Source organism: Ornithorhynchus anatinus, chromosome 5 (genome assembly GCF_004115215.2).
Source record: "Ornithorhynchus anatinus isolate Pmale09 chromosome 5, mOrnAna1.pri.v4, whole genome shotgun sequence".
Classification (NCBI taxonomy): domain Eukaryota; kingdom Metazoa; phylum Chordata; class Mammalia; order Monotremata; family Ornithorhynchidae; genus Ornithorhynchus; species Ornithorhynchus anatinus.
In genome coordinates, this window is record NC_041732.1 from 22,763,183 (window position 1) to 22,776,698 (window position 13,516).

General features: G+C 44.3%; 1 non-coding gene across 1 annotated transcript; it reads left to right on the forward strand.

Moving 5' to 3' along the window:
• The first annotated feature begins 2,766 nt into the window (after positions 1-2,766).
• Positions 2,767-2,904, forward strand: LOC114812651. Its single transcript, XR_003760302.1, has one exon. It is a non-coding gene; the product is annotated as a small nucleolar RNA SNORA7 (small nucleolar RNA).
• The last annotated feature ends 10,612 nt before the right edge of the window (positions 2,905-13,516 follow it).

Sequence of the window (13,516 nt, forward strand, 5' to 3'; positions counted from 1 at the left end):
TTTAACAAATACTTTCATTAGATTTTTTAATCCTTCCTTTTCCCAGTAACCAAATGCCTCATCTTTTTTTTTTTTTTTGAATGGCATTGTTAAGCATTTATTATGTGTCAGGCACTGTACTAAGCCTGGGGTAGATGCAAGTTACTCATCTTTCATCAGGGCTTCTCCAAACTGAGCCGAGGGACCTCTTACTCCAAGATGTCGCACACTCCACATGGTTGCCACCCCAAGGGGCAACTGGTTTGGAGCAGCTGCTTTGCACATTTGCATGTGGATGAAGAGCCTCTATATTCTGCATTTTGAAACGACTAGAACACTTGACGGTTCTAAGGGTCACGAGAAACTCAGGCCATCTGGAAAAACTATAAACACTTAAAATCCTCCTCCTGCAACTCCCACATCCCCAGTGAGAAGCAGGGGGAGAAGACAACATGCGATTCAGTTTTTTGTTACCTAGCCAGCTCTTGGAGAGAGCACAAATTCATCCAGGAGCCTATAAACAGGCTGCATATCCATATGCAAATGTTTTCTAGGAGCACCTAAGGTCTTTAAAAGATCTACAGATACTCCGCAAGAAGAATGCTACCTAAGATACAAAACGCACGGGAAAGCTCTGTTGCACTGTACTTTCCCAATCACTTAGTACAGTGGTCTGTACACGGTAAGCGATAAATACATACCACCGATGATTATGATGATGATTATGATGATGATGCTGAAAAACCCAAAAGGGAGAAATTAAATATCTCAGAAAGTTTTCTCGTCTTATCCGGGACTTCTTACCATTTCAAAATAGCAATGCCATGTTTCAATAAATGATTTACTGAGTAAGCAATTACAATGTGATTCTACTAGGCAGCCTAGCAACAGGAGGTGGACTGGGTAACTATATATCATGTGTTTATAAGTGCAATGTTACTTAATTCGCAGGCTGGCTTCTTCCTGGAGGATCAAGTTTATCAGCATCAACATCTTCGATGTGGGTTTTCAAAAACTGCAATGATGTGACACTGTAGCCTGACCAGAGCAGTCAGGTAGTCAGTCTTATATACGGACTGCTTACTGTGTGCAGAACACTATACTAAGTGATTGAGAGAGTATAATATAACAACATAACAGACAACATTCCCTGCCCACAACGAGCTTACAGTCTAGGAGTTTACTGAGCAGATTTGGTAAATGGGCACCGGCCGTCTAGATCCAATCCTTGTTGTAGCAATGTCTAGTGAAGCAGCGTGGCTCAGTGGAAAGAGCATGGGCTTTGGAGTCACAGATCATGAGTTCGGATCTCGGCTCTGCCACTTGTCACCTGCGTGACTGTAGGCAATTCACTTAACTTCTCTGTGCCTCAGTTGCCTCATCTGTGAAATGGGGATGAAGACTGTGAGCCCCACGTGGGACAACCTGATTCCCTTGTGTCTACTCCAGCGCTTAGAACAGTGCCCTGCACATAGTAAGCGCTTAACAAATACCAACATTATTAGTGACTTAGCTGTTGGTATTTTGTATTTGTTTTTCCAAGTTTTTCTGAAGCAACCTCTAGAGCGAGAGTTCCCGGGAAACAATTAAACAAGTGCCCCTAGAAGCCTGGGCTTCATCATCAGAAAACAGAAATAATGATGTTGGCAATCTAACTCAGAAGATGTTGATTTTGTGAGATACTGCTCTTTGGAAAATCAATTAAGCGATTGCATTTACTGAGTGCTTGCTGTGTAGCAGAGCACTTGGGAGAATGCAATATCTCAGAGTTGGTAGACAGGTTCCCTGCCCATGAGGAGTTTACAGTCTACAGGGGGAGACAGACATTAAAAATAAATTATGGCTATGTACGTGTCAACTCAGATGGGATACACCAGGTCTACAGGTGATTCTACTGCAAAACACAGACATTTTTCAACACAGACATTTCACAGGATAAAACCTGTGTCCCGAACTAACATTTTTTAAATGCTATTTCTTAGGCGCTTACTATGTGCCAGGCACTGAACTAAGCACTGGGATAAAACTAACAACCGAATCATCTTGGACACAGTCCATGACCCACTTGGGGCTCACAGTCTTAATCCCCATATTAGAGATGAGGTTACAGTGCCACAGTATTCACTCTGCCTCCTTTGCCTGGAACTCTTTCCCGCTTCATATCCAACAGACCACCATTCTCTCCATCTTCAATGTCCCAATAGAATCATCTCACCTCCATGCCTGTGCTCTCCCAAGCACTTAATACACTGCTCTGCACACCATAATTGCTCAGCAAATATGATTGATCTCCTCTCGTCTTCACAACATTTCACCTAGGCACTTAAGTCTCAGTGGCATTTATTGAGAGCTTAGGGATAGTATTCCATAAGCAAGTTGATATTCACCCCATCCAAACCCTATATCACGTACGTACATACCCTTACACTTGGTTTTGATCTCAAGTGAAAACTCCATTGCATCTAATACATCTATTAATAATAATAATTGCGGTATTGGTTAAGCACTATGTGCCAAGGGCTGGAGTAAGTGCTGGAATGTATATGAGCAAATCGGGTTGGACCCGCTCCCTGCCCCACGAGGGGCTCACAGTCTCAATCCCCGTTTTACAAATGAGGTAACTGAGATACAGAGAAGTGAAGTGACCTGCCCAAAGTCACACTGTCACACTGCAGACATGTGGCGGAGCTAGGATTAGAACCCATGACCTTTAGACTCCCAGGCCCGCGCTCTATCCACTAAGCCAATCTGCTGCTCTAGTGTATTTTCATCTTCCAAGCACTTAGTTCCCTCTCAGGGTCGCACCTGGAGATATTCCAGTAGTCTACCAGTCTTGGCTGTGGGAAGGAGAATCAAGCAGAGGCACATCCCTTCCGTTCCTAGCTTGGGCAGTGGCTGGCGAATGGAAGGCACTCTGCTACAAGTCAAAAATCACCCGTGCTGGGCAGCAGCAGCACGGGAGAGATTCGAGGGTGGAGACTCAAGTTTACTGCGCAGAAGGAGGCAATGGTAAAACCCTTCCATATTTTTACCAAGAAAACTCTATGGATACACCACCAGAACGGCTGCAGATGGAGGTGGGGCGTTCTGGGAGAGATGTTTCCAAGGAGTCGCTATGGGTCCGAGGCAACTCGACGGCATAAGACAAGACAAGCATTTAGAACGGTGCTCCACACACAGTTAGCACTCATTAAATGCCACGGACTGAACAAGATGCTGGTTCATAATCGTAGAGGGTAAATTTATTCTCATGTCAAATGGGAAGACCCATGGCCGGCCACTAACTTCAAAACTTAATGGCAGCTCCCTGGGATCTCAGGAGACCCAAATAAAGCTGTGATTTTAGAGACAGTCATTTTAGGGCCACAAACTTTAATGATTAGCAAATGGGGTTGAGTACTTTAATGCTCAGAATCATTTTGATTGGAAACAAAACTACGGAGGGCAGAGGAAAGAGGAAGGTGGCATGGTCACACACAGAGGGCTGATCATATAACCCCATTCCCGTGGCTGGTCTGTTCTTCGTGTCCTCTGGGGCCTAGTTGTGAGGGATAGAGCAACGGGCCTGGGAGTCAGAGGGATCCGGGTTCTAATGCCGCTTTTGTCACTTGTCTGCTGTGTGACCTTGGATGAGTCAGTTAACTTTTCTGTGCCTCAGTTACCTAATCTGTAAAATGGGGATTAAGACAGTGAGCCCCGGGTGCAGAATGGACTGTGTCCAACCTGATTAGCCTGTATTCACCCCAGCGCTTAGTACAATGCTTGAAACACAGTAAGTGCTTAACAAAAACCATAAAAAACCCCAAAAAACCTAAGGACCCAAGAAAAAACCGCACCTCTCTTCACCACCTTCCCCCTTTTCTGTTCCCCTCTAATTTCCCCTCTGAGGACCCTCCAGAGGCAAAAATATCTCATTACCTCACCGCTTACAATAGTTAGTCCATCAATCTGCCCTCGGTCTTAACTACCTATATTTAAATGCATTCCCGGAAACCATCTAGTTAAGCTCGCTAAGTTGTGATTTCTCCATAAAATGAAAGAAACCACAGCCAGCGTTGACCACCCCCATCCAAACCCCTGGCCTCAGTCACGGTTACCGGGTCTTTAATATCTCAGAAATTATGTTTAGGGCCTATTTTAGGCAACGTGTGTCAGCAGTCCGGGCATCTTAAAACAGACAAAAACGAAGCTCTGAGGAATATCAGCTCCTAAACCCCAAGTGGCAACACTGAAACAGGCTTTGAACAAAAGTCTGGTACGTGAAATTGTTTCTTGTGCAAAAACAAATGCAAAAGTCATATTAATCTAATAATAATGAAAAAGCTTACAGAGAATCATGTCTTTTTCAAACCTGTAATTGGCGCTGGAATTCCACCCAGCACTGCAGCACAGATAAATTTAACAAAGCTTTAGGCGGCTTATCTACTATCTCAGCAGGAATTTCTGTTACTGATACATAAATCTTCCATGCTCATCTTTTCCACTTCTTTTAAAAGTTTATACAGTTTCTGGTTACTACTGAAACACAAACCTCCAGTTTGAAATCCGCGTATTCATTCAGAAAATCAAGATCATTCAACATACATTTTCTGCGGTCTTCACCAGTGACCTCAAATGCAAATGTACCAACTTTACCAATATCTTCAAAAATGACCATAATAAATATGCCCCCCCAAAATGATGATCATCATCCAGTTTGAACTTGTGGACTCGGAACAAAGACAAGCTTATGATCAATGAATTGTATTTATTGAGTGCTTACTGTGTGCAGGGCACTGTTCTTAGAGCTTGGGAGAGTACAATGCAATAATATAACACACACATTCCCTGCCCACAACAAGCTTATAATCTAGATGGGGGAGACAGGAGAATATAAATAAATTATGGATATGTACATAAATGCTGTGAAGGTGGAGGTGAATAACGGGACCAAGTCAGGGCGACACAGTAGGGAGCGGAAAAAGAGGAAATGAGAGCTTCTCTCTGAAAAACAACTTTTTCCTTCCACCCCCCACCCTGCAAAAAAAAAAAAAGCACATTTTTTCAAAAAACGGTGTTTTCAAATGCCATGTTTAAAAGCAGGAAATGGCAGTCCCATTTCACTGCCGATAGTCTCTCTGTCTCTCCTCACCCTCTCCGATTTCTCTTTTCCCTGATATGCAGCCCTCTCCCTGTCTGACCTCGCCCTTAGCAATTCTCTCTCAGATACAGTTTGCAACAGACCACGATTCACAGGAGAGAAGCCTCCAAGGGAGGGAGGATGAAGGAGAGAAATTGAGATGGAAAGAATTCAGAAACATGAAAGATCACAAAAGAAGAAGGGTGGCCTAGCTCGGGCCTGGGAGTCAGAAGGCGTAGGTTCTAATCCCAGCCCTACCAACTGTTTGCTGTGTGACTTTGGGCAAATCACTTCACTCAGTTCTCCGGTTCTCCCTCCGACTTAGACTGTGAACCCCATGCGGGATATGGATTGTGTCCAACCTAATTCACTTGGACCTACTCCAGCACTTAGAATAGTGCTTGAAGCATGGTAAGCGCTTAACAAAGACCATAAAAAAATCAAAGAGAAATGAATCCTCAACATTACGGAGGATTGATTCTTCCTTGTCGGATGAGCTGTATTGGGCAATTTGGCCGTTTACCTCTTGTGGTTCCAGTGCTTTTAAAAAGTAAAAAAAAAAAAAAAAAAAAAAGGCACATTTCGGGCATCAAGCTGTCATCATCTGAAAGGCGTATTTTTCTCTAAGGGATGGAAATGACACCTGCCGATACGTATTCAACACATAGCTGATTATCTTTCATTCAAAGCCAAAGAATCTCTCACTCTCTCCTCCGAAGTACCCACCTTAATTGTTAAATCCGGGTTGAATCTCAGTATGGTTAATATTTACAGGCCCTAAATTAGCTATCCTCTCCAGCTGGACACAATCTGAAAGGAGGGAGAAGCCACCGGTTAAACACTCAGCCGTGTCCCACTGCTCAGAGACATAATGTTAAATACCCAACCAGTTGCTCAATGGGTCCTTGTGCTCATGAATACGCGTTGGGGTGAACATTTCATTCAGAACTGTTCCTGGTTATTTTTACCCAGGTTCTTTGAACATTTGTCAGTCAATGGTATTTATTGAGCACTTATTTTATGCACATCACTGTACTAAGTGCTTGGGTGAGTACAATATCACGGATTTGGCAGACACGTTCGCTGCTCACAAAGAGCTTATCATATTTATTGAGCGCTTAACTGTGTGCAGGGTGCTGTACTAAGTGTCTGGGAGAATTACAGTTTACAGTCTAGAGAGGGAGACAGACATTAATATAAATTAGAAGTGACTTTTTAGTATGCATGGCTGTATTCATTTTTATGCATGAACTTATATTTCGTGGGACAGCCTGATTCCCCTGTGTCTACCCCAGAGCTTAGAACAGTGCTCTGCACATAGTAAACGCTTAACAAATACCAACATTATTATTAATATTTTCTAAGCTGGGATGTCGACAATTGAAAACAATAATAATAACTGTGATTTTTTTAAGAGCTTATCAAGCACCAAGCACTGTATTATGCGCTAAGGTAGATATAAGACAGTCATGTTGGACACAGCCCCTGCCCCACATGAGGTTCACAGTCTAAGTAGGAGGGAGAATGGGTATTGAATCCCCATTTTACACATGAGGAAACTGAGGGCAGAGAGTCTGTGGCTTGATCAAGTTTACAACGCAGACAAGTGGCAAAACCAAGATGAGAAATCAGGTCCTCTGATGCCCAGGCCCATGTTCTTTCCACTAGGCCACACTTCAGTCAGAGACATGGCCCCTTATCAGGATGGCTGCAGTTATGCCATAACTGAGTAATAACCTACGGAGCAGAATAGGAATCAGGCTGACTGTTCACTCCCCCTATATGTTGGTTTTCTATCGGGTTTCTCCAGTCCTTATGCCTAACATATGCTTAGAGTTGGGAGCAAGAGTCCAGAAATGTAAAACTCATCTGGCATATGCTGACCATAGTACTTTCTAGTATTAAGCTAGTTAATATTTTCAAAATTATGTCTGTAATCATTTTACAAAAAAAAAAAAAAGGGAAACAAGCCAAAAAATGCATCCCCCAACTCTTACCTTGGGAAACAAAAACCCACAGTTTCCTTTGTGAAAAGAAAATTAAATGCTGTGCACCTTGGATTTTTTAAAATACAAAAAAAGGCACCAAACTATTAACTTTCAGCTGTAAATCTGGCTAAGAAATGAAGGAAAGGGATGGAGGGGGTGAGTGGGAGGGAGGGGAAGGGGAGAGAGCAGGAGGCATTCAGGAGAGGTCTCCGCAGGATCTTCAGTCCTTAATACCAGGGTCGGGGGCTCTGAACCGTGTCGTAGAACTGGCAGGTGGCCCCGGTCTCCTTCCAAAATCAATCAGTGGTATTTTTTGAGCACCTCCTATATGCAGAGCACTATACTAAGTGCTTGGGAGAGTACTATACAACAGAATTAGCAGACACATTCCCCGTCCATAAAGTCTAGGGAGACCTTAAACCTGCCTCCCACTTTTCTTTCTTGTGCCAGTCCTCCTGGGCACCCTCCATGGGGCTTTTAGCTGCTTATTGACTGCCCCCTCCATGATTAGAGGTGCTAGAGAGGGGTCTGCTGCTTAGCTCCCTCTAGACTAAAAGCTCGTTGTGGGCAGGGAACATGTCTGCTAACTCTGCTATACTCTCCCAAACACTGAGAACAGTCCTCTGTATAGACTAAGTGCTCAATAAATACTCTGATTGACAGATTGATTAACTACTGCATTCGAGGGGGGAGGGAAGAAATAATAACAATAATTATAGTGATATTAATTAAGGGCTTACTATGTGCAAAATGCTGTACTAAGCACGAGAGTAAATACGAGATAATCACAGGTGGGACAGAGTCCCACAGCCCCTCCCCACAGACTGGAAATTCCTTGCGGGCAGGGAACGTGTCTAACAACTCTGTTATATTGTACGTGCCCAAGCTCTTAGTACCATGCTCTGCACATGGTAGGCACTCAGTAACTATGCTCGATTAATTAATAACTAACCCCTATTTTACAGGGGGAAGAAACTGAGCCCCAGAGAAGTTGTGACCTGTCCAAGATCGCACAACAGGCAAACTGGGATTAGAATCCAGAACCCCAGACTCCCACGCTCACGCTCTTTCCAATAGTTACCCTCAGCAAAAAGTATTACAACCGAAGACAATTTCCTTCCCAGTGAATGCTCTAGGCAAACGCCTCAGCCCCCCACCCCGGGGCCCGCCTAGAGGGTGTATCTCCGAAGTGGCTTCCTGAAAGGTCCCGCCTTCTCAGGTCGCCCTCGATGAAAGGGGGTTGGGCAGAGGGAAGGGGAGAACCACGACGATGGATAACTCGGATAAGCTGGAAAAAAACGGGACCGCTGTGACCCCGCTCGGGTCGGTTTTCAGACGGATCACTTTTCAGTCGCTCAACCTTGACAGCTTCCCTTTAGCCAGCACTGCGGCCCCCTACAATGGAGTCATTGAGCGAGCCTTTGCGGCTAAGGCGATTTCCCCCACATAAGTTCCCTCTCTCTCCGGCCCAACAAAAAACAAAAAAAGGGCTAGTTTCAAAAGACGTTGAACGCCTTCCCTCTATTATTTTTATATCCTTGTATCATATTTGTTATGCGCTTACTATGAGCCAGCGACTTTATCAGGCGCTGGGGTAGATACAAGCTAATCTGGTTGGACCCAATCCACGGCCCACATACGACGCATAATCTTAATCATCATTTTACAGATGAGGTAACTGAGGTGCAGAGAAATGAAGTGGCTTGCTCAGGGTCAACACAGCAGACAACTGGCAGAGCCGGGATTAGAACCCAGGTCCTCTGACTCCCAGGACCGTGCACTTTCCCGTAGACCATGGTGCTTCCCTAGGTATTGCCTTTCCTAAAATATTGACCTTACTTTGCTCCAAAGTCGTACTGAGAATGCGCTTACTTGATACCCTTCCATCTATGCTAGGCTGCTTCTCCATTCAAATCCGGAGGGAATAAAATTGAATAGACGCCCCACCCACTGTGGAACATGGCAGCTGTCGGCTCACATCTTGTAGGCTCAGTGTCATTATTTTCATGTCTCCCCGCCTACCCCCCGGCAACCCACAAAGTCACTCATTGACGGACTGCAATGCCCCACGGAAACTCCAGAGAAGACAGAGACTTGTCTGCCCTGTGGTCTCATCACGAGCAGCCTGCTTCATCGATGCGAGAGGCGAGGCGAGGGGCACCAACATACGTCTCGGGGGAAACCAGAAAGCCTTAGTCCTCCCAGAATTTTCTCTTCTTAAAATGCCAAAGTCTAAGGGGTGGCCTTTGAAAAGAAAGCGAAGGGTAGCATTCTACTGATTTTAAAAATGCATTCTAATCAAAATACTTCCTGGAAGCCAAGATTTACTGAGAGACCAAATCTGCTGACTTGCTAATCAGACTCAGGACGGCCATATACTCTCTCTCGATCAGAGAAAAGGAATCTTGCCCACAAACTCTGCCAACAATCAATCAATGGTATTTACTGAGCGCTGTGTTTAGAGATCTGTACTAAGTGCTTGGAAGAGTACAATACAAAAGAGTTAGCAGACGGGTTCCCGCCCATTAATGAGCTTATAGTCTAGATCTTCTATTGATCTGAGTTCCTTTGCAACACTCTCTCCGGAACTATCTTTTTATTTAGTATGGTATTTATTAAACACTTATATGCCAAGCACTTTGCTGCTCACTAGGTAACTATTATTATTATAGTGTTCGTTACCATGTGTCAGGAACTGGTCTAAGCACTGAGATAGATACAAGTTAATCGAGTTGGATACAGTCCCTGTCCTATATAGGTAGAACGGGAATTGAATCCCCATTTACAGTTGAGGAAACTGAGGCCTTGAAAAGTTAAGTGATCTTGCCCAAGGTCACACAGCAGGCAAAGCATCAGAGCCAGGATGAAAATCCAGGTCCTCTAAGTCCCAGGCCCACGCTCTTTTCACAAGAGCCATGCTAGGCAAAGAGCAGAGCAGGAATCCCTGTCATTGTATAAAGTACTGACTTCCTTTAAGACAAAATACGCAATCACTGAAGTGTCCGTTCTTCACAACTGCTATTCATCTCCCATGTGACTGAATTCACAAAGCCTCATGCGATTCCCCCCCCGCACCGCCTCCCTCATACACATAAGCGCGCGAGCGCTCACACACACACACACACACACACACACACACTTTTAAGAGTTCCTTCGCACAATGAACAAATTCATTTGGGAGAGATTCAGTTCCCAAACTGGAGCCGGTAGAAGGACCTGAATAGCCATACGGAGTTCTGCTACAGTTTAAATTTACCCCCTGTCAAAGTCTATTTACATAATACCCATCTGCGAGACAAGGCCCATTTATCTACTGACCATTCCAGCCAGAGTGGAAGACTCCAAATGGGAGATGCAGGATGAATGAGAAACAGGCACTGGGTGCAAGGCTAGAACCCAGCCAGACTTAGAGGTTCACTTTTTTTTTTTTTCCATTCTTCAACACAGGGGTTTAAGGTACTATGTTTAGCACCTTTTATTCTCATAAGGAAGCAAATCTCCCACTGATTTGAAAAGCAGCCAAGCACATGTTGGTTTAACGACATGCCACTTCCTCACGGTAAACTATAATAGAGCCCATTTTTAAAACCTGCCTCCTCGTTCGCTCCCCGCCCACCCCCAAAATACCACCCAGCATTTCCATCTGCTCACGGGGGAGATAAATCTGCTCCCCCTGGGTCTCAGGGTAAACAGGACCCTCTCTTGATTCTGACCTGCTTGGCTTCAGGGTTTTTGGTCTTTGTGTCCATAGGGTCAACACTAAGGGGAAGGAACTGGCTACAGTCACAAAGACCTCCCCATAGAACCCAAATGAGGTCCCCCACAGATCATCCCAGAATTTAGACGAGCGGGCCGTGCCCATTAATGCTCAATCAAAGCTGTTGATGCTAACGATGAGGATGATGGAGATGTAGTACCTGGGACTCCAGGTTCTTCAATGAGGAAAAAAATAAAACAACACTTTTCCAGCAATCTGACCCCATTCATTTGCCAGTATCATCATCAATGACATTTACTGAGTACTCACCACATACAAAGCTGAGGAAAGTACAATACAACAGAGTTGCGGACATGCTCTCTGCCCACAATGAGCTTTCAGTCTTAGAGGGTCTTGTGTTTTCTCTCTAAATTCCCTCAGTGCCTGATGCAGGGCTCTGGATGCTCTATAAATATTGCTAATAGACTAACTGAATGGACTTCCACTTTGCTTCTCTGCTAATCGATTCTTTTCTGCCTCGTGACCTCTCCCTTCCATTCCGCCACTCTACTAAGGTGTTAAAAGAAAGAGCTACCTCCTGTTACAACAACACAGCCCCATAATGATACTAATAAGTGCACTATAATTAACAATAATGATGGTATTTGTTAAGAACTTACTATATGCCGAGCACTATTCTAAGCGCTGGGATAGATACAAGGTTATTGAGTTGTCCCACGTGGGGCTCACAGTCTTAATCCCCATTTTACAGATGAGGTAACTGAGGCACAGAGAAGTTTAGTGACTTGCCCAAAGTCACACAGCTGATTAGTGGCTGAGTTGGAATTAGAACCTACGACATCTGATTCCCAAGGCCATGATCTTTCCACTAAGCCACACTGCTTCTCTAATTAGTATTCTTATTAAAAATAGTTGGCTCCTGTTATTCCAGGGCCCCCAGCCAGTCAGTCAATGGTATTTATTGAGCAGTTACTCTGAGCAGACCATTGTACTAAGAGCTTGGAAGGCTCCAATGCAACAAAGGTTGCAGGGGGGTTGGGGTTTTTTGTGTTTGTTTTTTGATGATGTTTGTTAAGCTCTTACTATGTGCGAGGCACTGTACTAAGCACTGGGGCCGATAGAAGCTAATCAGGCTGGACGCAGTCCATGTCCCACATGGGGCTCTCAATCTTAACCCTATTTGTACAGATGAGGTAACTGAGGCACAGAGAAGTGAAGTGACTTGCCCAAGGTCACACAACAGACAAGTGGAGATTCTGGGATTAGAACCCAGGTCTTTCTGATTCCTAGACCCAAACTGTATCCACTAAGTCATGTTGCTTCTCTGCAGGGTGTAGACATACCCCCTGCCTAAAAGGAGCTTACAATGGGCAGGGAACCTGTCTACCAACTCCTCTGAATTGTACTTTCCCAAGTGCAGAGTGAAGGACTCAATCAATACCACTGATTCTCTCCATTTCTAGATCATCCAGACTTAATCCTCAACCCGTCTGTTGGCTTGGAAAGAAGCTGATACCTAATCTTTGTTATAATAAATACTCAACTGTCTGTGTATTCTTTCGAGTTCTCAAATCTCAGAACAGACTGTTTTCTGGGGTACAACTAATATCATTTGCCCTCCGTCACAGAGATTGAATGAAAGACCTTTTTCATCCTACCTATTGTTTCATGCAACCTTAACAGGGTGACCAAGTAGCCTGGGACACAGTTTACTTTTTTTGTATTTGTTTTTCTGTTTTTAGGTCACTGCCCAGAAGCCTCTCTCAATGTGTAACCTTTCGTGAGGTCCGATCCAACAACTGTGTGCCTGTTATCAAGCCTCCCTGGATAGGTCAAATATAGCTCCTTTCAAGCGTAATTAAAATCTTTGTGGAGGGAGCAGATGATTTCTCTAATGGGTCAAACGGGTCAGAGAATTCTGTGAAAGAAGAGTTAGGACGAGAATCACAGAGCACACTGAGAGCCCAGCCCTCACGTCTCTCATCCTGAACCCATCTGAGATAGGTGCTACTGGGCAGGTAGACCAGATGAATGCGTTACAAAGCAAAGGATTGTGTCTACATACTCTACCGCATTCTCAAGTCCTTAATACAGTGCTCTGCACACAATGAGCGCTCAATAAGTACCACTGATTGACTGAATGTGTTAAAAGGGCAAGGAATGTGTCTACCTATGCTACTTATTCTCCCTAGCATTTAATACAGTGCTCTATCCAGAGTAAGCGCTCAATAAGTACCACTGATTAATTGACTGAATGTGCTAAAAGGGATTGTGTCGACTTACTCTACCATATTCTGCCAGTGCTTTTCCCACAGATTTGCACTCACTTCCTGCGTCACCCCTGAAACATTCAGAGAAGCTTCCCTCTAGACTGTAAACTGTAAATGAAGTTATCAATGAGCCGGACACCCAAGCAAATCAGAGGGTCCATCGGAGGATACAGTACGTTCTTTCGTCAAGAAGAAGAATTAATCAATAACATGTACTGAACACCTACTGTAAGTAGAACACTGTACTGAGTGCTTTAGGAGAAGAAACTGTAGACATGACAGCAGTATGACTATTGGAAAGAGCACAGAACTGGTAGTCAGGAGACCTAGATTTAAATCCCAGATCCACCATTGCCCGCTGTGGGACCAATCAATCATATTTATTGAGCACTTACTGTGTGCAGAGCATCGTAGTAAGTGCTTGGGAAAGTACAATATAACA